The following is a 22,283-nucleotide window of genomic DNA, read 5'->3' as shown; positions in this document are numbered from 1 at the left end:
CCTAGGCCACATTCACACCATGCCTCGATTATGATACTGCTTTAAACAGTCACTGCTTTCCCCAAATAATTCTGGGAGCTGTGCTTCGTTAAGGGTGCAGAGAACGGTTAGGAGACCCCTGTTCCCTTCATGGATTTACAGTTCCCAGAGTGGTTTCGCAATCAATCCCTCTTCCCAGGGAATTGTAGCTCTGGGAGTGGAACTGAGGTTTCGTAATAACTGTCAGCAGCATAAGGAAATGACAGCTCCCAGAATTCCTTGGGGGAAGCCATGTTTGTTTAAAACAGTCTCATAGTGCTTTAAATGTATGGTTTGAGTGTGGCCCTATTCTGTTTTACTTTTTGCATTTCTGCTACCATTCTGCAACTTCAGCTGTAGCTACAATTGATTTCCACGTACAATGGGCAAGAACTGAAATTTAATTTGGCCAGGAAACACAGCATCTGCTTTATGTTCCTTTTCTTTTATGAGCTGCTTGCATTCATGGGGACTGCGTCTGTTTGCCTGTACCTTTGCCAGAGCCACTGATTCCTGGAGATTAAAATGGTTATCTCATTTTTAAATCTCCGAGGTGTTGCCTCTTCCTCACCACAAACCACAGCTGCAGAAAACAGCCTTTGTAAGCGGTGTCAAAGATATCACCGGCAATTTGATAGGAGTCGGGCTGTGGATAATGCCACAAACAAACATCTTAGCCTCTTAGGTGCCACCAAGGCTCCTGCTAAAATGACTTGTGACCCCGTTTTCAGTCAATCACCCCGTTAGCTTATTAAGAAGTTGCAGCCCTGGATGGTATCAGAAATGCATTAATGCACTTGCTAGTTAACAGAATGAATAGGCCTTGAATTCAGATGTCGAGGAGGTGTGGGTTGGGTTTGATTTTTTTTATGGCACTTTGCTGGAGTGACTTTTTGTGTGTGTTGTACAATCGACATTTTGGACCTACTTGAGATCTACCGGAAAGGTTTTTATGCTTTTCTTCTTATTTTATCTCTTTCTCTCTTTTTTTAAGTGAACGGTGGGTGGGTGGGTGGGAAATAGATGTATTTTAAAATATAAATAAATAAATGAATATATATAAATACATGTATATGTGCATGGTCTTACTAATAAAGTTCTATTTCTATTGAAACAAGTGTGTCTTCATTATGCATTTCATTTAAGATGTCGGACTCTGTTTCTCTTTATCAATGTGGCTTAAAAAGGTAAAGGGACCCCTGACCATTAGGTCCAGTCGTGGCCGACTCTGGGGTTGCGGCGCTCATCTCGCTTTATTGACCAAGGGAGCCGGCGTACAGCTTCCGTGTCATGTGGCCAGCATGACTAAGCCGCTTCTGGCGAACCAGAGCAGGGCACGGAAACGCCGTTTACCTTCCTGCCGGAGCGGTACCTATTTATCTACTTGCACTTTGACGTGCTTTTGAACTGCTAGGTTGGCAGGAGCAGGGACCGAGCAACGGGAGCTCACCCCGTCGTGGGGATTCGAACCGCCGACCTTCTGATCGGCGAGTCCTAGGCTCTGTGGTTTAAACCACAGCGCCACCCGTGTCCCTATCAATGTGGCTTACTCTCTCTAATAGATAAAGAACAATGACGCAGTGCAAAAGGCAATGGCGGACATGATATCTACCTGTCCACCCACCAACTGAAGGGATTTCCTCTTCCTCTTCTCCATCTTGCAACCTCACATGCAGTCCCCTCCAAAAAACAGAGCAGCCCTCTGGAGCCAATTTGAGGTAGGGAGGAGACGAAAGGAGTGAGAAGCCCTGTTGCTGCAGCAGAAGTCTCCCCAGAAGCATTATTAAAGATACCCCCAGTTTAAGAAACATAGGATCAGTCCAATGGCCCATTTAGGCCAGCATCACCGAGAAGAGAGGGAGTTCCATCAATGGGATGCCACCACAGAGGAGGCCCTGTCAATCCAGAAGCTGGAATGGAACGGAAACCACGCTGCGTGCAAATGTATACAAGGAAGAATGGAACAGAAAACAGAGGGAGCGAAAAATCAGGAAGGCAGGATAAAAGCACTGGGTTGCATCCCATGTATAGTGGTACCTCAGGTTAAGTACTTAATTCGTTCCGGAGGTCCGTACTTAACCTGAAACTGTTCTTAACCTGAAGCACCACTTTAGCTAATGGGGCCTCCCACTGCTGCCACACCGCCGGAGCACGATTTCTGTTCTCATCCTGAAGCAAAGTTCTTAACCCGAGGTACTATTTCTGGGTTAGCAGAGTCTGTAACCTGAAGCGTCTGTAACCTGAAGCATATGTAACTCGAGGTACCACTGTATTGCTAAGGTGAATGTTCCACCAATACAAGGTTTTCTCCTTGTGCAACAGAATATTCTAGCCCTCTCCTCCCTCCTATGCTACCCTAAATATGTTCTAGAGGTTTTCCCAATCCTCTGGAGCAGATTTAGGGACCATCTTGGGTGTGCACAGGAGGAGAAAGAGATAGAGATAGATAAATAACGTGGCACTATAGGGGAATGACAGGGGCTCAGGGAGAGTGGCAGCTTCCTTGCTTAATGCTAGGACTGGCTCTGGCCAAATGAAATTTCTGCATATCTGAGAAAGGTGTCCATTAAAAATGGCCACAGGTATTTGAAACCATAAATCTATGCCAGTTTATTGTGATGCAGCTGTTTACTGTAACTATGGATGTAAGAAGACAGCTTTTTCGATTATGACCGGTGCTTGTCACATGCATCGCTGTTTCCGTTCTGCAGCTCGCCTTCTGCCAAAACCTGCATTATTTGTCATGCCATCCACTGTGGCAAAAATGATGTAACTTATGTAATTAATTACTCAAATAACATTGCCAATACACTACTCCACCCCATTCGTGTCAATGCAAAGGAAATGCAATGCACACTGAATTGTAGAGTTGGAAAAGGAGCACGAGGGTAATCTAATTCTACCCCCAGTGATGCTGGAAGAGTCTACTGACTGAGCTATCCCAGCTACGATGGGGCAGGGGGAGCAATCAGTTATGTACAGTGCCGGATTTACGTGTAAGCTGAACAAGCTATAGATCAGGGCCCCACTCTCTTGGGGCCCCCAAAAAAATGTAAAGGGAAAAAACACCTGGATCTACGTTTCCAAAATATATGATAAAAGGTAAAGGGACTCCTGACCATTAGGTCCAGTCGTGGCCGACTCTGGGGTTGTGGCGCTCATCTCGCTTTACTGGCCGAGGGAGCCAGTGTACAGCTTCCAGGTCATGTGGCCAGCATGACTAAGCCACTTCTGGTGAACCAGAGCAGCTCACGGAAACGCCGTTTACCTTCCCACCGGAGTGGTACCTATTTATCTACTTGCACTTTGACGTCCTTTTGAACTGCTAGGTTGGCAGGAGCAGGAACCGAGCAACGGGAGCTCACCCCGTCGGGGGGATTTGAACCGCCGACCTTCTGATTGGCAAGTCCTAGGCTCTGTGGTTTAACCCACAGTGCCACCCGCGTCCCATATGATAAAAAACCAAATAAAATAAAACCTACATACAGCAACAGTGTTTTGTGTTGTGTAGGCTCCTATGATGTAAGTAATGGGTCCCGCCTGCTAGACTGCTCCTAAAATATCACTGGTTTGCTCATTTCTATATATAGGGTGCCTACATTCTGCATGGACTGGTTGCACGGCAACATTTAGATACCTATTAGGGTCATAAATTACCATATAGCATATATTCAACACAAAAAACAGTGACAATTTGTTGTTGACAAAGGGCAGCTGGACATATAAAGGGCCCCATTCCCTTCAGTAGCTTAGGGGCTCATCAAACCTCAATCCGGCCCTGGTTATGTATCATTTGCAGACTGAAAGCAAGAACCACAGTAAACACCAAACACATTCACTGCATCAATTTCTGCTCCAGACACGGGATGAATAAGAGAACCTCAGCAACTTCCAAGCCCGTTTCCATTTCTGATGAATTCCCTTTAAAGCGAAACACTCCCCTCCGCACAATTGCTTTGATTCAAAATCCCCTTTCCGCACCTTCCTTGCTGTAGATGGAGCTGTTGCACTAAGAGGCTTCGAGAACTTGGACCGTTAATCCTTTCGTTCATGGTGCTAAATGCTGTGCGCTTTCGCTTTCCTCTCCAGAGGACAAAAAATGGCAATGTGTGACTGACTGTCCGCGGACTGTAAGGAAGAGAAAGCACATGATTGTTAGCTAACCTTAAAGGTAAAGGGACTCCTGACCATTAGGTCCAGTTGTGACCGACTCTGGGGTTGCGGCGCTTATCTCGCTTTATTGGCCGAGGGAGCTTCCGGGTCATGTGGCCAGCATGACTAAGCCACTTCTGGTGAACCGGAGCAGCGCACGGAAACGCCGTTTACCTTCCCACCGGAGTGGTACCTATTTATCTACTTGCACTTTGACGTGCTTTCGAACTGCTAGGTTGGCAGGAGCAGGGACCGAGCAACGGGATTCGAACCGCCGACCTTCTGATCAGCAAGTCCTAGGCTCTGTGGTTTAACCCACAGCGCCACCCGCATCCCGCTAACCTTAAAGCCTCTTAAAGTTCTTTCGCTCCAGGCATGTCTGCAAGGGCAACAGTTCCTGGCCTTTATGCCAGCAGGACTCGCCTTGCCGCTCAGCTGTCGTAGGTGGTCATCCAAGGTTGCATTTCAAGGGATTAGTAGTTCTTCTACAGCAGGAGATGGAAGAGACTTTTCCTACTAATATTTATTTCTCCAGTTTACAAAACTCTAAACTATGGAATCTGCAAAATGCAAGAGGTAGAAAAGGAGAAGCACAGAAGGGCTGGGGAGCAGGACCGTGGAAAGCACTCAGTGAGATCAGTTACAAAATTGGAAGCTGCAGTTAGTGCCAAATGCTGCAGCATGATCGCTGCCAGAGGCAGGCTTAGCCAGCATATAACACCCGTGCTCTTTTATTGTTGTTGTTGTTTAGTCGTTTAGTCGTGTCCAACTCTTTGTGACCCCATGGACCAGAGCACCCCAGGCACTCCTGTCTTCCACTGCCTCCTGCAGTTTGGTCAAACTCATGCTGGTAGCCTTGAGAACACTGTCCAACCATCTCGTCCTCTGTCGTCCCCTTTTCCTTGTGCCCTCCATCTTTCCCAACATCAGGGTCTTTTCCAGGGAGTCTTCTCTTCTCATGAGGTGGTCAAAGTATTGGAGCCTCAGCTTCAGGATCTGTCCTTCCAGTGAGCACTCCGGGCTGATTTCCTGAAGAATGGATAAATTTGATCTTCTTGCAGTCCATGGACTCTCAAGAGTCTTCTCCAGCACCATTCTTTCCCTTGAAAGGTAAAGGTAAAGGGACCCCTGACCATTAGGTCCAGTCATGGCCGACTCTGGGGTTGTGGCGCTCATCTCGCTTTATTGGCCAAGGGAGCTGGAGTACAGCTTCCAGGTCATGTGGCCAGCATGACTAAGCTGCTTCTGGTGAACCAGAGCAGTGCACAGAAACGCCGTTTACCTTCCCGCCGGAGCAGTACCTATTTATCTACTTGCACTTTGTGCTTTCGAACTGCTAGGTTGGCAGGATCCAACCTAGAAAGGATCCAACCTAGATCCAACCTAGAAAGAAATCGCTTCTTTCCCTTTAGGTGGCAGCAAAGCTCAGGACATATATAGGTCCTACTTCCAATATTAGCTTTTTGCCTGCAGCAAGTCCAAGTTGTACGTAGTAATTACTAGAGCTGTCACCCAATTAAAGAAATCTTGGCCAATTAATCATGCGATTTTTTAAAATAGCACAATCCTAGCAGCAGTGTTAGCTGGTAAAATGCGGGCTGGCTGATGCGACCATTAGGTGGATTTGTGGCTGGTCGGTTGCTTCCATCTAGTCTGTCTGCATTTTGCAGGAGCGATTCAAGCATGCACTGGCCGGCGCTTTGGGCTTGTGCAATTAGTGCATTAAAGTGCTCTGCTATCCTAGCTCAACATCAATTAATCGACCCGATTGGCTAAATGTTGCTCTTCTAATAATTACTAATGTTCTTCCATCTTGTTTATTCTCTGGCCATCGTCTTCTAGAAAGCTAAACACAAACAATTTTAATTAGATCAGCAGCAAAAAAATAAAAAATAAAAAATCTGGGAAACAATAAATGCTCTGATCTTGCAAATGGGACATAAACTTCAACATAAAATTTGCCAATTTAGCAACGTTTTCTAACTGGTTAATAAATGAAAGTGTGAAATTAGCACAATATTTTAGATGTGCCCCATTTGCGAGCTGTGAAGGATGTGATACACTTTCAGCCCATTCCAGGGTGGGGTTGGGGGCTTAAATATTTCCTCCAGCCAGGCAGGTTTATTTTTGCAGGGCCCCACTATCATTCAGAGCTTTCTTCTTTTAAAATGGTCTCGCTCTTTTGGTCTTGCTTTTAAACATGTGTTCTTCCCCACGGTGCTATTTCTCTGAAGAAAGAGGTGCCAGAACTCACCACGAACTCATCCCTTGTTTTCTTAGAATGGCAAGGGCGCCCACCTGAGAGGTGCCAGAACTGAGTTCTGGCAAGTTTCCACTGGGGAAAAAAGCCCTGCTTTCCCACCGTGAGCAGTGATATTTTTAATTTTTGGTCCGTTCACACCCAGAAGTGTTGCATCTCCAATGAATCTGAGGAAGGGAATAAAGGAGGAAGGAGATGCTCATTGTTATAAGAATTTTAAGGACATATGTATATGTGTGTGTATTATATGGTATATACAATAAATGTTCATAAATGTACCAAGCAAACACATACATAAATCTATGATCCACATGTCTGTAACCCACAGAAAAAGTCCTGAAACCATTTTGTCTCTCTCCAAATTTACCTCAAATATTTCTCTGCAAGGTTGAAGGAAATGTGAAGCCTCCCCATTGTCTCTTTGTTCACAAATCCTACCTCAAGGGCACATTAAAGATGCGTATAGGGTGAGCCTGTGACCTGGTTTCAGGAATTAAGTAGTTACAATAACAAAAGAGTGGCCAAAACCCAGGTAATGCAATCGGGTAACCTGGTAGAAGGGACACGGGTGGCGCTGTGGTCTAAATCACTGACCCCCTTAGGCTTGCCGATCGGAAGGTCGGTGGTTCGAATCCCCACGGTGGGGTGAGCTCCCGTTGCCCAGTCCCAGTTCCTGCCAACCTAGCAGTTCAAAAACACGTCAAAGTGCAAGTAGATAAATAGGTACCACTCCAGCGGGAAGGTAAACGGCGTTTCCGTGCGCTGCTTTGGTTCGCCAGTAGCGGCTTGGTCATGCTGGCCACATGACCCGGAAGCTGTACGCCGGCTTCCTCGGCAAGTAAAGTGAGATGAGTGCCGCAACCCCAGAGTCGTTCGCGACTGGACCTCATGGTCAGGGGTCCTTTACCTTTAACCTGGCAGACAGGAGATAAACAACACACTCAGGATTCTGTTTTAGACCGCCCCCTGTGGTGTATGTATGATGGAGACCACCTCTTTCTGTGATGTATGTATGATGGAGGTGTGGTCTTGGGCTCCAGGATGGGTAGCTCAATAGTCTATATAAAGGCTTGCACACCTTTGTCCTGGGTCTTCCTCCTCTCACCTGCATGTGAGGGGAGTACCCTGTTGCAACTGTTTTAATAAAGATCAGGCTTACTAGCTGCTTTGCTTCTCAACATTCTCTGGTTGGCCTCTGTTATTTTCTCCTGTCAAGAGGGAACCCGCTTAAGGACTCTATACGAGCTCTTGGGTACCCCATAAGGGAAAAAAGGGCAGATTTTGTTTACAACATCTTTATGAGTAGGTTTTGGGTGCAGTTCTTGCTTGTCTGTTTCTCCCTCACCTCATGAAGCCAAAACCAAATACTAATTGAGAGTTTTACTATTATTATTATCTGTTAAATTTGTATGCCACCCTTCATCTCAAGATCACAAGGCCGTTCACAACATAAAAACACAAAAAAAGAACACAAAATACGTAATTAAACAAGAACAAACCACTATCCCCCTGGCCCACAAATGCATTTAGAAGGCCATAAAATGTCAATCAACCAAACAACTGGTTGAAGAGAAAGGAACAGTATGTAATAAATGTGCCATGCGAGCCTAAACTTCTGTGACAAAAATTGGTTATAAACCCCCATTTTATTGGGTGTTCTGGTCGCATGGTGAGTGAATAGGACAGAGAGGAGAGTAAACTCCTACTTGTTGAGGTCCAGAAACTCTACAGGATTTCATCTCTCCTGAATGAAATGGCACTTTTTGCATGCAGAGCAGGTGATCTTCCGCTGAGCTTTTCTGTTGAAAACAGGAAGCCAGATTCAATGGATTTTTGGTCTGATCCACCAGCAATCTCCTGATTCTCACTTGCCCCCTCATATGATGTGTATGCAAAGAAATAAAATCCAATATTTGCTGGCATCTGACCCCAGCGCTGCACTTAAGGAGCCTTCCCTTTTCAGAAGCGCTGGCCTTCCAGACCTTTCTTTCTCTCTTATCCTTGTCAAAGGGAAAGAAATCTGCCTTGCCAGGGGTGGAAACACTGGAATGAAAGAGGCTTCTGACAATGCGTGTGGGGAGAGAGGATGTATTTCCGAGGGCATCTTAGCTGCTGTTTTGAAGCTGCCAGTTCTCTGCCCTGCAGTGAGTGACTAACGCTTTCCCCATTGCTCACTTACAATACCAGCAGCTCCAAAGCAGGAATAAAAAGGCACAAGGACGGGGGTGGCAATGGTTAGCAATGAAAACAGTGTGCTCCACCTGGAGGGCATTGCTTATGTGTATGTGTGCGTGTGCGCGCACTCAGGCACACTACAGGATATTGATCGCTATAGCATCTTTGAGCTTTGTTTCGCATCCTGCACCCTCCCCTTCTAAAAAAAACAAGTGCTGCCAATTCATTGAGGCTTCATTCAGCTGCGATGGTCCTTTGGTGTCTCACTGCCATTGCAAAACCTTTCTGCCCAAGTTGTGTCTGAATGTCTCTCTCTCTCTCTCTCTCTCTCTCTCTCTCTCTCTCTCTCTCTTAGTGTTTGAACTCTTTGGCGTTATTTAAAGGCAGCAAGGCCAGTTGCTGGAAGTTGCCCTTCCGGATGATGAGAAAAGCTGGAGGATGTGTTTTGCGTGCGTGTAATGCGATGGATTCACCTCAAGACACATTGTGCGGCAGCCCACCGTTCCTTTCTACCTCCCCGCCTTGTTTACTGAAGGTGACTGGGAAAGAAACAGCAAGCTGAAGACAGGAGGAAATATACTGAGCGACGAATTGCTGGAATATTTACAGGGCACAGAGTACGCAATCCCACTCCTGGCAATATCAATAATTCAGCTGTCTTGTTGGTTTTCTGACTGCAAGCTGAGTGTCCTGGTTTTAAGAAACATCCTAACAGATGGGTTTAATATTGCTGCTGCTTTTGTGCAGAAGTTGTTTTGTGTGTTTGTGTGTGATCCAAAGAAGAGGTGGGTTTTTTGGTACATTTAAAAAACTGCAATTCTACTTTCCTGTTCCCTTTTTTATTTTTTGGAAAATCTTTGTTAATTTTCACATAGACCAATATACATAACATATAATACAAAAAACGGTACGAAAGAATAAAAACAATAGAGTAAGAAAAGATAAAGAAACAAACATAAACAAGTACGCTATATTACATTTACATAACAAATTAAAATATGTAACTTCCAATAATTTTCGTTATACTATTTAAATATAAATAGTATAAAGAATACAAAGAATACTTTGTATTCCTTGCACAGATTCATATTATTTTATTTTGTATATAGATATACAACCCACTATTATATTTTAATTAATTCTTGGTTATCAGTATCACTCTATTTCTGCAAGAATCTTATTGTTCGTACAATACATTTTCGAATATTCTTTAAATATTTTCCATTCCCTAAGTCCCTTTTGGTTTGACATTGCCTCTAATTGACTGGAAAATTTCCTGTTCCCTTTAAGTTAAGAAAAGAAGAATGTGAGAAGAGCCTGTTGGATCAGGGCCCTGGACCGTCTAGTCCAGCACCCTGTTCTTGCAGTGGACAGCCAGAATCCTTCAAGCAGGATGTGAGTACAAGAGAAATTCTCTCCTCCTGTGGTCTCCAGCGGCTTGCATTCGGAGGCATCCCTGGCTCCAATGGCAGAGGCAGAGCTGAGCCCCCATGACTAGCAGCCTTCAATGGCGCTGTCAGGCAAAGAATGTCCTGAGACAGGAATTAACTCTTTATTGTCAAGAGTTACGCTTCATTTACATTCATTATAAGGGACGCCGGTGGCGCTGTGGGTTAAACCACAGAGCCTAGGACTTGCCAGTCAGAAGGTCAGCAGTTCGAATCTGGGGTGAGCTCCCGTTGCTCGGTCCCTGCTCCTGCTAACCTAGCAGTTTGAAAGCACGTCAAAGTGCAAGTAGATAAATAGGTACCGCTCCGGTGGGAAGGTAAACGGCGTTTCCATGCGCTGCTTTGGTTTGCCAGAAGCGGCTTAGTCATGCTGGCCAAGAAGCTGCATGCCGGCTCCCTCGGCCTATAAAGCGAGATGAGCGCCGCAACCCCAGAGTCGGTCACAACTGGACCTAATGGTCAGGAGTCCCTTTACCTTTTTACATTCAGTATGAGACACTGTTGTCATATGCATTGTGGGGTTGGGGGGGAAAGAGTGAGGAGACAAAGAGGAGGGGAGAGAGATGCAAGGGGAGGAATAATGATGTTTCATTCTATTGCATAGGTTTTTTTTGCAGGGTTTTTGTGTCAGTCCTTTACTCTTTCTCTCTCTCATATATATCTATGTCAGGAGTTCAGCCTACACTCGAGTAGGACCCTGGCAGAGACACATGTCCAACTGGCATGTTCTCTCCCTCCTGGTCAATCATTCAGGAGCTTCGAAAGCTTTCTTCATCCCGAACATCACAGCGACCGATGCCAACCGACACTGGCACACTTAGGGATCCACAGAGTTTGCGCCTCATGCGTGACAGACCTCAGCAACTCAGCATTTTGGCTAATCTACTTTATTTACATATAAACGCACACGGCACACTGCAACATGGCTCCCTCTCTCTCTAGCATCAGACAGCAAAGAGAAAAAGAGCAAAGGACAATAATCCCACTTCACACAACACAGTAACACAAACGTCCTGTTTCTGTCACTTCCCACTCTGTCATGTGAAAGATAACAACACCATGACTGCAAGCATGGAACAGGAATTCTAACTGCAAGAGATTGGAGGGTCCAGACCTTGGCTGGTTGCATTCAGTTGGTTGCAGTGGGGTTCAAGGGGGAGGGCCTAGGTTGTTGGATCAGCTTAGCCATATTGATTTGGGTGCTGTTGGAGTGAATACGTTTTTGTCCTGTTTTGCTGCATATGTGATTAAGGGGGAACCACACCGGAATAAAGTCATTCTCCTTTGCTTGTCCCTGTGCTAGTTTAAATTTGCAGGTTAACTTTTCTAATAGGGTGGTTTTCCATATTTTTTGGTACTGGTGATCTATATTCACCCGGGATAGGCCTTTCCAGGGTCTAGTTATGATGTTTCTAGCTGCTGGGCGTAAGTGGCTTATTAATTCTTTGCTGCGTGAACGTGTGTTGTTTTCCTGGAAGACTCTAGGGCTGGATCTACACACAGGAGGAAAAACACCACTATAAATAAGTCCTAAATTAGATCATTGTAACAAAAGGAAAAAACCCTTCGTAAATTCACATAGACAAAGCTTTTTACTCTACAGCACCATCTGGTGTTGCATCTTTATAACAGAGTTACAGCGATATAACTGAGTGTAGCTGGAAGTGGAGATGCTATATGTACTTTTTGTCAGCACTGCCCTTGAGCCAGTGCCACTAACTGGACTCATACACTTCAGCCCCGACTGGGCTAGGCGAGCTGGGTAGCACTTCCAGAGACCACCTTCTGCACAGGAACAGGTCAAAGTGCTGTGGACCCACAGCTTAGAGTTGTGAGCACCGGATTCACTCCAACAAGAAGACAGTCGTCGCACAGCAGAGTACAGCAGAGTATAGCAGAGCATAAACGACTCGGAGTGCAGCTCTGTAGAATATCTTCTTTTATTCTATTTACAACTATAATACACAACTATGTACAGAGCTAAATGAGGTCTAAGCAAAAATGCTGAACTGCACTGAGTGTCTGCAGCTGCTCTTAGCAGCAACCTTACCTTTACACACGATCTCTCTCTAACACTCAGTCAGTCTCTCTCTCTCTCTCTCTCTCTCTCTCTCTCTCTCTCTCTCTGATGTGAGGTTGGAGCGGAATAAGTAGAGAGCAGAAACCGCCCCCTCCTCTCTGGAGAATCAGCAGAGAACATCAGCAGATTCTTGGATATGGGAGGGGTGAAATCTCCTCACTTTTCTTGTTTCTTTGTTACTCAAGAAAATCCTTAATTAAAAACTATTTTTTTAAAAGTATATCTACAAGTTAAAAAAGGCATGTCCACCGGTCCTGCGTTTCTCAGCTACTCCTAGGTGTGCACCCAATGAGGCAGTTGCCACAACAGAGAGACCTCAGCTTACGTATCTGTCAGGCTTCAGGGAATCAGATCTCTCCCCCCGGGGGCAGCCCAGAATAAGAGAAACGCTAAAAGTTCTTACCAATCATTTTATTCAATAATTCACAGAGAACGACGAAGGAATGCAGCCTTCCCTAATAATGGCGTTGCTCCAAGTAAAGTCCCACTCCTCTATATCCCCCTTATTCGAAGTCACTCCTGCGTTGGTGAATCTGAGCTTTCTGCCTCTGAGCTCTCTGTTCTGATACCCTCAATGCCCTCTTGGTCCTGGGAGGGGTGGGTCAGGAATGCTTTCCAAGGACACTGAGTCTGTCAGCTGTCTCTCCCCTGGTGCTTCTTCTTCTTCCTGCTGTTCCTCTTCCAATATTTCCCAGCTTCTGCCCTTTACAGCCTCTGAACTGTGCCCTTCTGCAAACCACTGTTCTAAATCTATACTGTCCTCCTGTTCAGGGATGGTTCAGGGGAAGGGGGAGGGAACTGTCCCCACCATTCCTCCTCAGTCCAGCCCTTGAGAGTTTCTGCTCCACAGGAGCTTCATGCCAGCAGGCGTAGACTCTGCCTGCATGCAACCTGCTTCTGCTCCTCCTTCTTCCATCTTCTTCTGGTCCTGGGAGACAGTGGAGCAGGAGAGGTTGGGGAAGGAGGAAGAGGTGTGGAAGCCCTTGACTCCACACCAGCCTGACTTCTCCCTCTCTCCTCCTGCTCCTGTTCTCCTGTCAGGAATGAGCCAGCTGCAAGAGAAGGTTAGCAGCCAACTGCAGAAAGCAGCCAGGAACAGAGAGACTTTAGTCAGACAAGGGAGAGCCGACAGATGCAGACTCTGGATCTGCCTGACCTTGATGTGCTGGCTGATGAAGCAGTGGATGAGAGCAGACTGGAACACAGCCAAAGTTCTCCAGGAGAGCAAATAGGCACAAACAGACACACAGAGAGTTTATTGGAAACAGAAAGGGTTGGAGATGATTCAGTCAATCCAAGAAATCAGCGAATGGGAGGGCTTCTAGACAGGAAGCAAAACAAAAGATGTAAGGTGAGAAAGTTCAATATATTGTGTAGACACAGGAAGCAGTCTTCAGAAGGGTCATCTTGAGTGATAATGGCTTTAGAGATGTGGCTGCTTTAGAGATGTCCAGAGCTATCTGTTTGTTTTTGCAACAAATCCTCACTTTTAATTACCTACGCTCACTGTGTTATCAAGCTGGGAACTTGGACTCCTGACATCTCCACTCTCCAGTCCTGCAGTTTCTCCTGCCTCTGACTCTCGTCTCCCGGCTCTTACAGGACCCCCCAGATCACTGACAGCTTCTTCCAAGTCAGTCTCCAACCCCCATCTGCTTTAGATGTCTGGTGTGGATCTGATACCCCGATACCAAGACGGAGGAAGCTGTGAGGGAGTCTCAGTTCCTGGATTGGTTGTAAGGAAGCAAATGGGGTGAGGGGGCTGGCTGGCTGGGATTGGTGAGGGAGTGTCTCATTTGCCCAAATAGACCAGCCATCCCTGCTGCCTCTTCCATTTGCCTACAAACAGGCCTTCTTGCCAGAGGCAAAGCGGAACCCAAGGTCAGGAGAAGTTTAGGTGAGTCGCAGACACATCCCCGGGAGTACAGCAAGTTGAAGCTTTCATTTATTCCAGCAGCAGGCTCCCATCAAGCATGAAATAAACCCAAGTACATCTGCCTTGATCTGGTGGAATAAAGCAATGAAGAGGAGAGGAAATGATCAACTGCTTTAGACAGGCATTATATGTATTACTGAGCCTGCAATTGTACGGCCGCTTACCTGAGAGTAAATCCTGCAAAATTCAGCAAGAATTACTTCTAACTAAGCATGCTTAGAAGCTGATCGCCGAAGAATTGATGCTTTTGAATTATGGTGCTGGAGGAGACTCTTGAGAGTCCCATGGACTGCAAGAAGATCAAACCTATCCATTCTTAGGGAAATCAGCCCTGAGTGCTCACTGGAAGGACAGATTGTGAAGCTGAGGCTCCAATACTTTGGCCACCACATGAGAAGAGAAGACTCCCTGGAAAAGACCCTGGTGTTGGGAAAGATTGGAGGGCACAAGGAGAAGGGGACGACAGAGGACGAGATGGTTGGATAGTGTTCTCGAAGCTACCAGCATGAGTTTGACCAAACTGCGGGAGGCAGTGGAAGACAGGAGTGCCTGGCGTGCTCTGGTCCATGGGGTCATGAAAAGTCGGACATGACTAAACAACTAAACAACAACAAAGCATGCTTAGGGACATGGGTGGCGCTGTGGGTTAAACCACAGAGCCTAGGACTTGCCAATCAGAAGGTCGGCAGTTCCAATCCCCGCGATGGGGTGAGCTCCCGTTGCTCAGTCCCTGCTCCTGCCAACCTAGCAGTTTGAAAGCACGTCCAAGTGCAAGTAGATAAATAGGTACCGCTCCGGCGGGAAGGTAAACGACGTTTCCATGTGCTGCTCTGGTTTGACAGAAGCGGCTTAGTCATGCTGGCCACATGACCCAGAAGCTGTACGCTGGCTCTCTCGGCCAATAAGGCAAGATGAGCGCCGCAACCCCAGAGTCGGCCATGACTGGACCTAATGGTCAGGGGTCCCTTTACCTTTACCTTTTTAAGCATGCTTAAGGATTGAAGTGTTGGGCTGAAATCCTTTGTGTCTGTACCAGGGAGTAAGCACCATTGAGCAAAATGGGGTTTACCTCCAAAACTTGGGTTGCCTTCCAGAATGCAGCAGCTAGACTAGTGACTGTGAGTGGCCGCTGAGACCATATAACACCAGTCCTGAAAGACCTACATTGGCTCCCAATATGTTTCCGAGCACAATTCAAAGTGTTGGTGATGACCCTTAAAGCCGTAAACGACCTCGGCCCAGTATACCTGAAGGAGCGTCTCCACCCCCATCGTTCAGCCAGGACACTGAGGTCCAGCTCTGAGGGCCTTCTGGCGGTTCCCTCACTGCAAAAAGTGAAACTACAGGGAACTACAGGGTTTGGCCCAGGCAATCCTTCAGACAGAAAATTCATTCAAATCAGGCCACGCATAAGAGGCCTTGGCAAGGCCACCTAAAAAAATATTCAGAGCAGGCCAGGTGGGTTCGCCTCTTGGCCGTTCTAATAGACATGTGGACAATTCTGAGGCTAGTTATGGGATGTGCAGTCGCTTCTTTCCCAAAGTATATTTTTTTGCTGCTGGGCTGCAGCTGAGCCTGGCTGTTCTGTTTCCACATTCCCAACACAGCTCCTGTTTTTCTTCTGACATGCACCACTAGAAATGTTTTCTTCTTCCAGTAATCTCGTGGCCTGACATTTTGTCTGATAACCGTGGAGCGCTGTTGAGCCCCAAGATTAAAAGGTTTGCATTGTGTTCCTGTCAGTAACGTGAGGAGGCTTTCCCAGAGCCAAACAGCCTCGGCTCATTATTTCTGCTCTCCTCTTTTTTTTGCCTCTTGTCATAATATTGCCTCCAAAGACTCACTTTAATCCCAGCACCGCCAACATATTACAAGGCTGCAGACTTTGATTGGAGATCTTCTCTCAAGTGGGCATCCCATGCTGGAACAACCAACCTACCGTTCATGCTAGAAGGCATCTTATCCTCATAACAATTATGGAATTCCTCCCTTTTCCTTGACCTCCCTTCTGTTAAAAGAAGATGGTCACTATGCAGAATTTTCGCATAACTCCATATGGTCCAACATTTCTCCGATGAAAACAGGGACGTCCTAAGGAAAAGCGGGACATTCTGGGATCAAATCAGAAACCAGGACGGCTTCTGTAAATCTGGAAAATAAGGGCACTTGGAGGGTCTGGATAAGTCAATAAAATGAATTTGCACACATATTTCTCATGCATGCAAACATATCCAGAAACAATGGAAATGTCTAAATGATTATTTATATAGACAAGGATTAAATGTAAGGTATTGGTTGTGTTTAGAATAGATTTATGAAAGATTTAGAAAACTTATTGATTAGAATATTTGTGTGAGATTGTATGGGAAAAATATGGAATAACAGATATGATCTTGCTTAAAATGTATATAGGAAGTGCAGTGTAAGCGATGGAAGTCAATCAATGAAATTTTATATTATTTTCATATTGAGATATTTGTAGAATCAATCTGGAAGAAATTCTTCCAGCTTTTCTTCTTCTTCTTCTGTTCGCTTTAGTTTTTATTCTTGTTTTGTCTTTTGTTCCTTTTTTCATATATATGTGCTTATTTGAAATATATATGTATGTATGTATTTGCAATATTTTGCTTATATTTTGTAACAATTATGTTAAATAATTTTATTTTATTTTAAAAAAATATATACTGTTAGCTTCATTTGGAGAGTTGGCATCAGGTTTTAAGCAGTCCTGGTTTATCAGAGATTGCATCTCTAGGAAAAGGTAAAAGGTAAAGGACCCCTGGATGGTTAAGTCCAGTCAAAAGCCACTATGGGGCACGGCGCTCATCTCACTTTCAGGCTGAGGGAGCCGGTGTTTGTCCACAGACAGCTTTCCGGATCATGTGGCCAGCATGACTAAACTGCTTCTGGCGCAACAGAACACCGTGATGGAAGCCAAAGCGCACGGAAATGCTGTTTCCCTTCCCGCTACAGTGGTACCTATTTATCTACTTGCACTGGCATGCTTTCGAACTGCTAGGTTGGCAGGAGCTGGGACAGAGCAATAGGAGCTCACTCAGTAGTGGGGATTCGAACCACCGTCCTTCTGATCGGCAAGCCCAAGAGGCTCAGTGGTTTAGACCACAGTACCACTTGTGTCCCTATGTCTCTAGGAATATAAGATGTGCACTCACACCACTGGCCCACCAAGCTCAGGGTTGTCTACTCTGACTTACAGCAGCTCTTCCAGATTTCTGACAGGGGGGTACTCCCAGTCCCACCTGGAGATTCTGGGGCTTGATCCTGGCACCTTCTGCATGCAAAGGAGATGCCGTGCCCCTGAGCAAAAGCCCTCCCCCATGTTCCTCACTGGCAGTGACTGGAGAAACCTTCCACCAACTGGAGTTACCGGTAAATAAAAGGAAAGTAGCAACAGAACTGAGTCAAGGCTCTTTGGTGGGCAGGTGGACATGTGTAAGATTTGCTAGAAACAAAATAAATGAAAGACTTTGAGGTTGGGATACCACTGGAGGCATCTCCTGATGGTTGCTTTATCCAAGGCTGGAGAGCCTTACTTCTTTCCTGAGATGCAAACTTCCAAGAAGGGGAAATCATACAGTAAGTGGGATGTAATAATAATAATAATAATAATAATAATAATAATAATAATAATAATTTATTATTTATACCCCGCCCATCTGGCTGGGCTTCCCAGACTTATTCAGGGACAGCCCCATGGAGGCCATGCTTTCCATGAAGTCCCGAGCGGCCCCTTGTAAGGTCGTGTCGGCATGGATATTAAAATCCCCTAGGACAACCAAACTAGGTGTCTCCAGGAGAACATCCGCCATGACCTGAAGCAGCTTGGGCAGGGAATCCTTGGTGCAGCGGGGAGGTCGGTACACCAAAAGGAATCCTGTACTGCCCCTATTGCCCAACTTCCAGAACATGCACTCGGAGAACTGGGTCTTCCCAATAGGACGCCTGGTGCAAACTAATGACTTCCTAAAAATCACTGCAACCCCCCCTCCCCACCCACAAGGCCTGGGTTGCTGTGCGTAAGAGAAACCTGGTGGACAAGCAGCGGCAAGGACAGGCCCATCTGCTTCATCCAACCAAGTCTCTGTTACACATGCCATATTAATGCTGAATGCTGAATGATGACATAATGAAATGTGGATGATGTCTGCTGTTCATGCTCTTCCCAGGTGCAAACCCTGTGAGAATTGGCTGGTCTGGGAACCCCCCAGGAAACCCTTGCTAACTTTTTTTTTAGAGTAAGCGTGCACAATATTACCAAGGCTAGTTTGGGAAAGAGAGAGAAAGGCTCATAAAATCTCCCATCTCATCAACTAATAGCAGGTGAAATTATCGAAGCAGAAAGCTTGGGACATTTCCCAAGCTAATCATTCTGCAAAAAAGAAATCATTTCTTGTATGCAAGTGTGAGATTTATAGTGTAATGCCATATAAAGATTTAAAGGTGGTTATTGCATCTTATCCTTCCCAGTAAAGGACGAGGGAACAAGGCACAGTTCCCAGCATGCTAATGCAACCCATGTGGGAATGTTCTGGGGCGCAGGAGAGGATATATTGACTAATTATATCCTTATCCAACTTGTGCTAACAAGTTCCCAAAATATCAGCAGAGTTTATAGACATTCCCCTTTAAGTTCGCAACAGTAACGTCTGCACAGGTTCGCTGGAACCTCTATAACAATTACTCTGGTAATTTCCCCTTTGTTCCCTCTTAAAATACAAGACACAACACAGTCTTTATAAAAGTATAAAAGAGTTTACTCACGTTCTGTTCACAATATGATCCCAGAAGGCAGACAGGCTTAAAAAGGTTACAAGCATTCGGAATCTATCTTATAGCAAGATAGTCCTTTCCTCCTCTCTTGGCTAAGAGCCAAGAGAGCATCTTTAGATGCTTCTTCTTCGAAAGAAAAATGGCAGAGAGAGAGAGATGGCTGCCTGCCCTGTGCTTTTATCATTTACCTGCACAGGTGAGGCCACACCCACCTCTGGTCACATGCGGAGGAAATCCGTCCCCAGGAAGTTTACCTGTTTGCTGGACAGACATCCCTCCCCATGTTCTAACATGTACACTCTAGGAATGTTGTCATTGACTGCTCCTGTGTTTACATCCCACAACCCAGTGGTTGAATGTCCAGAGAATGCATCAAATCTAAGCATGATACTTCAAGTTAGGAGCGAGCCAGCAGTAAATCACAATGTATAAGTTGGAGTTAACACTTTATTAGCGAAAGCATGATTGACACAGGCGTGTCAGGCCAAATGAGCATAGCAACTCATCCCCAATAGGTCTTCCCCCGTGGATCAGTTGCCGAGACTGAAAGTCCCTGCCTCTCCACAGCCATCTAAGTCTCCTCCTCTCCAGGGTTTCCCCAAGCAGTCAGAGACTGTGTGTGATGGCCTGGGATTCGGACTCAGAGGCTGAACCTGAGGGATCCCAGCCTGCACAGGATTCCCCGCCTCCAGAACCAGCTGAGCTGGGGCTGGGGCATGAGCCTGAAGGGTCCTCACCTGTGCTGGATCCTCAGGTGCAGGTATCAGCTGAGTCTGCTCTGGTTCCTGAGGTGATGGAGGACCCATTGCCTGCAGGTGCTCCACTCTCAGCCCCATCAGTGAAAGCTGAGGTTGCCTCTGGGTCCGGTAACCCTCAAGCCTCTCCTGAGCTGCAGAGGCTCAGGGCAGAGAGGCAGAGGGAACTAAGTTCCCACAGGAGGAGTGCTCGCCTCCAGGCCAGGAGAGGTGAGTCACCAGAGGATTGGGGCCGCCCTATGCCTTGGGGCAGATAAAAGCCGGCCAGCCCCAGTCTCAAGTTGTGGGAGCAACATTGTTGGTTGCTAGTTCCTGCCTGAACTCTGTCCTGCTTCCCTGCCTGAGCTCCTGACCTGCCCCTGGCTTCCTGCTTGCAAGCCTGTTCCTGACTCCACCTAACTCCCTGCCCTGCACCCAGCTTCAGCTACTACGGACTGCCTCCATGTTGCACCTTTGATCACAGACTGGGCTTGGACCACGCCTCTCGGGTAACCCACGGGACCAGCACACTGTGTCTGCGTGTTGCCAATTTCTCCTCCCTCTCTCCATGCCTCTTTTGGTTCTGGGAGACAATGTGGATGGAAGCTTGTTGCAGCAGAAGTGGAGGCACTCATCACTCTTCACCAGGCTGACTCATCTCTGCCTCTTCGCCTCCCTCCTCTCCTGCTTCAGCTTCTGCCTCTGATTCTGGACTCCTCTCTGCCACAGACTCTCCCAGCTCACTAAGACCTGTTACCTCTTCAGTTTCCAACACCACCTCCTCTCAGTCTACCCGCTCTTCTCCCTTGGACCACTCATCATCGTCCCACCACCAATCCCCTGGCTCTGAGCTTTCTTCCCCTGTCTGCTCCCCTCCACTGCTCCTCGGCACCCAGCCAGTCTATGACAGTCAGGGACCTCAATTGTGTGAAGTTTTCACCTTGCAAACATGAGTAGAAGCCCCCCTGCAGACCTTCCAGTGCAGAGAGCCAGTGTGGTATAGTGGTTAAGAGCAGTGGACTTGTAATCTGGTGAACCGGGTTCGATTCCCTGCTCCCCCACATGCAGCTGCTGGGTGACCTTGGGCTAGTCACACTTCTCTGAAGTCTCTCAGCCTCACTCACCTCACAGAGTGTTTGTTGTGGGGGAGGAAGGGAAAGGAGATTGTTAGCCGCTTTGAGACCCCTTAAAGGTAAAGGTAAAGGGGCCCCTGACCCTTAGGTCCAGTCGTGGCCGACTCTGGGGTTGCGGCACTCATCTCGCTTTATTGGCCGAGGGAGCCGGTGTACAGCTTCTGGGTCATGTGGCCAGCATGACTAAGCCACTTCTGGCGAACCAGGGCAGCACACGGAAATGCCGTTTACCTTCCCGCCGGAGTGGTACCTATTTATCTACTTGCACTTTGACGTGCTTCCGAACTGCTAGGTTGGCAGGAGCAGGGACCAAGCAATGGGAGCTCACCCCGTTGTGGGGATTCGAACCGCCGACCTTCTCATCGACAAGTCCTAGGCTCTGTGGTTTAACCCACAGCGCCACCCGCATCCCCTTGAGACTCCTTAGGGGAGTGATAAAATGGGATATCCTTAGGGGAAGTTATAAAATGGGATATCAAATGGGATATCAAATGGGATATCAAATCCAAACTTCTCCTCCTCCTCCTCCTCTTCTTCTTCTCTGATCAAGATGGTGATGATCAAGGACTGAGGGTGTGTGTGACATAATTTTTGAGGACGTCGTGAGGTGTGGCTTGTGTGCCTGCCCCTGTTCCTCTGTACATTTGGAGCCTTTGCATGTTCAGGCAAACATCTGAACACACCTCCCGCCCCTCTGTAACTCACCCACACACCCAAACTTTCTCACTCTCTCATGGTACATGATGATGGTCATGTCTTTAAGAAAGAAATTTCCCCAGTTAATCAGCACTGAGCGTGCAGAGCACATTTATCTGAGAAGGAAGCACAAGTTCTGCATCTCCTGCAGACAGGAAGTTGTTATCTCCAATCAATAGACATTATTTCCTCCCCACATGAAATCGTCGCTGCCAATTCAGCAGATACATATGATCATTAGTGCATCCTGCCCTTCTTACCGGCTTGAAGTTATATGACAATTAAGAAAACTGTTCTAAAAACAGTAGATGGGTTGACTCCATGGTTTCAGTCTCAAGGCACTCTGTACAACAGTTTATATTGCTGTTTGAGAGAATTTTTATTGCATCCCCCATCCACATTTGACGCTTATCTGTGATATTTTTAGTGTGTTGTAAACTGCTCGTAGATTCCTTTGAAATATGAAGAAGACTCATAAAATCATAGAATTGTAGAGTTGGAAGGGACCCTGAGGGTCATCTAGTCCAACCCCATGCAATGCAGGAATCTCAGCTAAAGTCATCCAGCTTTGCTTCAGCACTTTTATAGTCAGTAGGCAGAACTGGCTATAAAAGAGTGCTTTACAATACGTTTTCCATCACTCACATCTTCTCATTATTATAATTTTCATGAAATTTCTATTTTATATTTTAGAATATTCACTGAAGCAACCTTAAAATACCCCTCCCTCCCTTTCTTTCCATGGTTCATTTTGCACAACATAAATCCCCGCATATTTTATATAAACTGAAGCATTCTGTATTCCATGATAACATCCATCAAAACTTATTTGCACTGTTGAATTTATCTTAATGCTGCCA

The 22,283-nt window shown here is 46.4% G+C and overlaps 1 long non-coding RNA gene across 2 annotated transcripts in view; it reads left to right on the top strand.

The window, feature by feature from the left end:
* The window catches only part of LOC310766225, an 89,058-nt gene that overhangs the window by 27,902 nt on the left and 38,873 nt on the right, over positions 1-22,283 (top strand). The gene's annotated exons all lie outside the window — the stretch shown is intronic.

This window comes from Podarcis filfolensis (assembly GCF_964270895.1).
Source record: "Podarcis filfolensis genome assembly, chromosome: 1".
Lineage (NCBI taxonomy): Eukaryota > Metazoa > Chordata > Lepidosauria > Squamata > Lacertidae > Podarcis > Podarcis filfolensis.
Note: the sequence above shows the minus strand (reverse complement) of the source record. Positions and strands in the feature narration are given on the sequence as shown.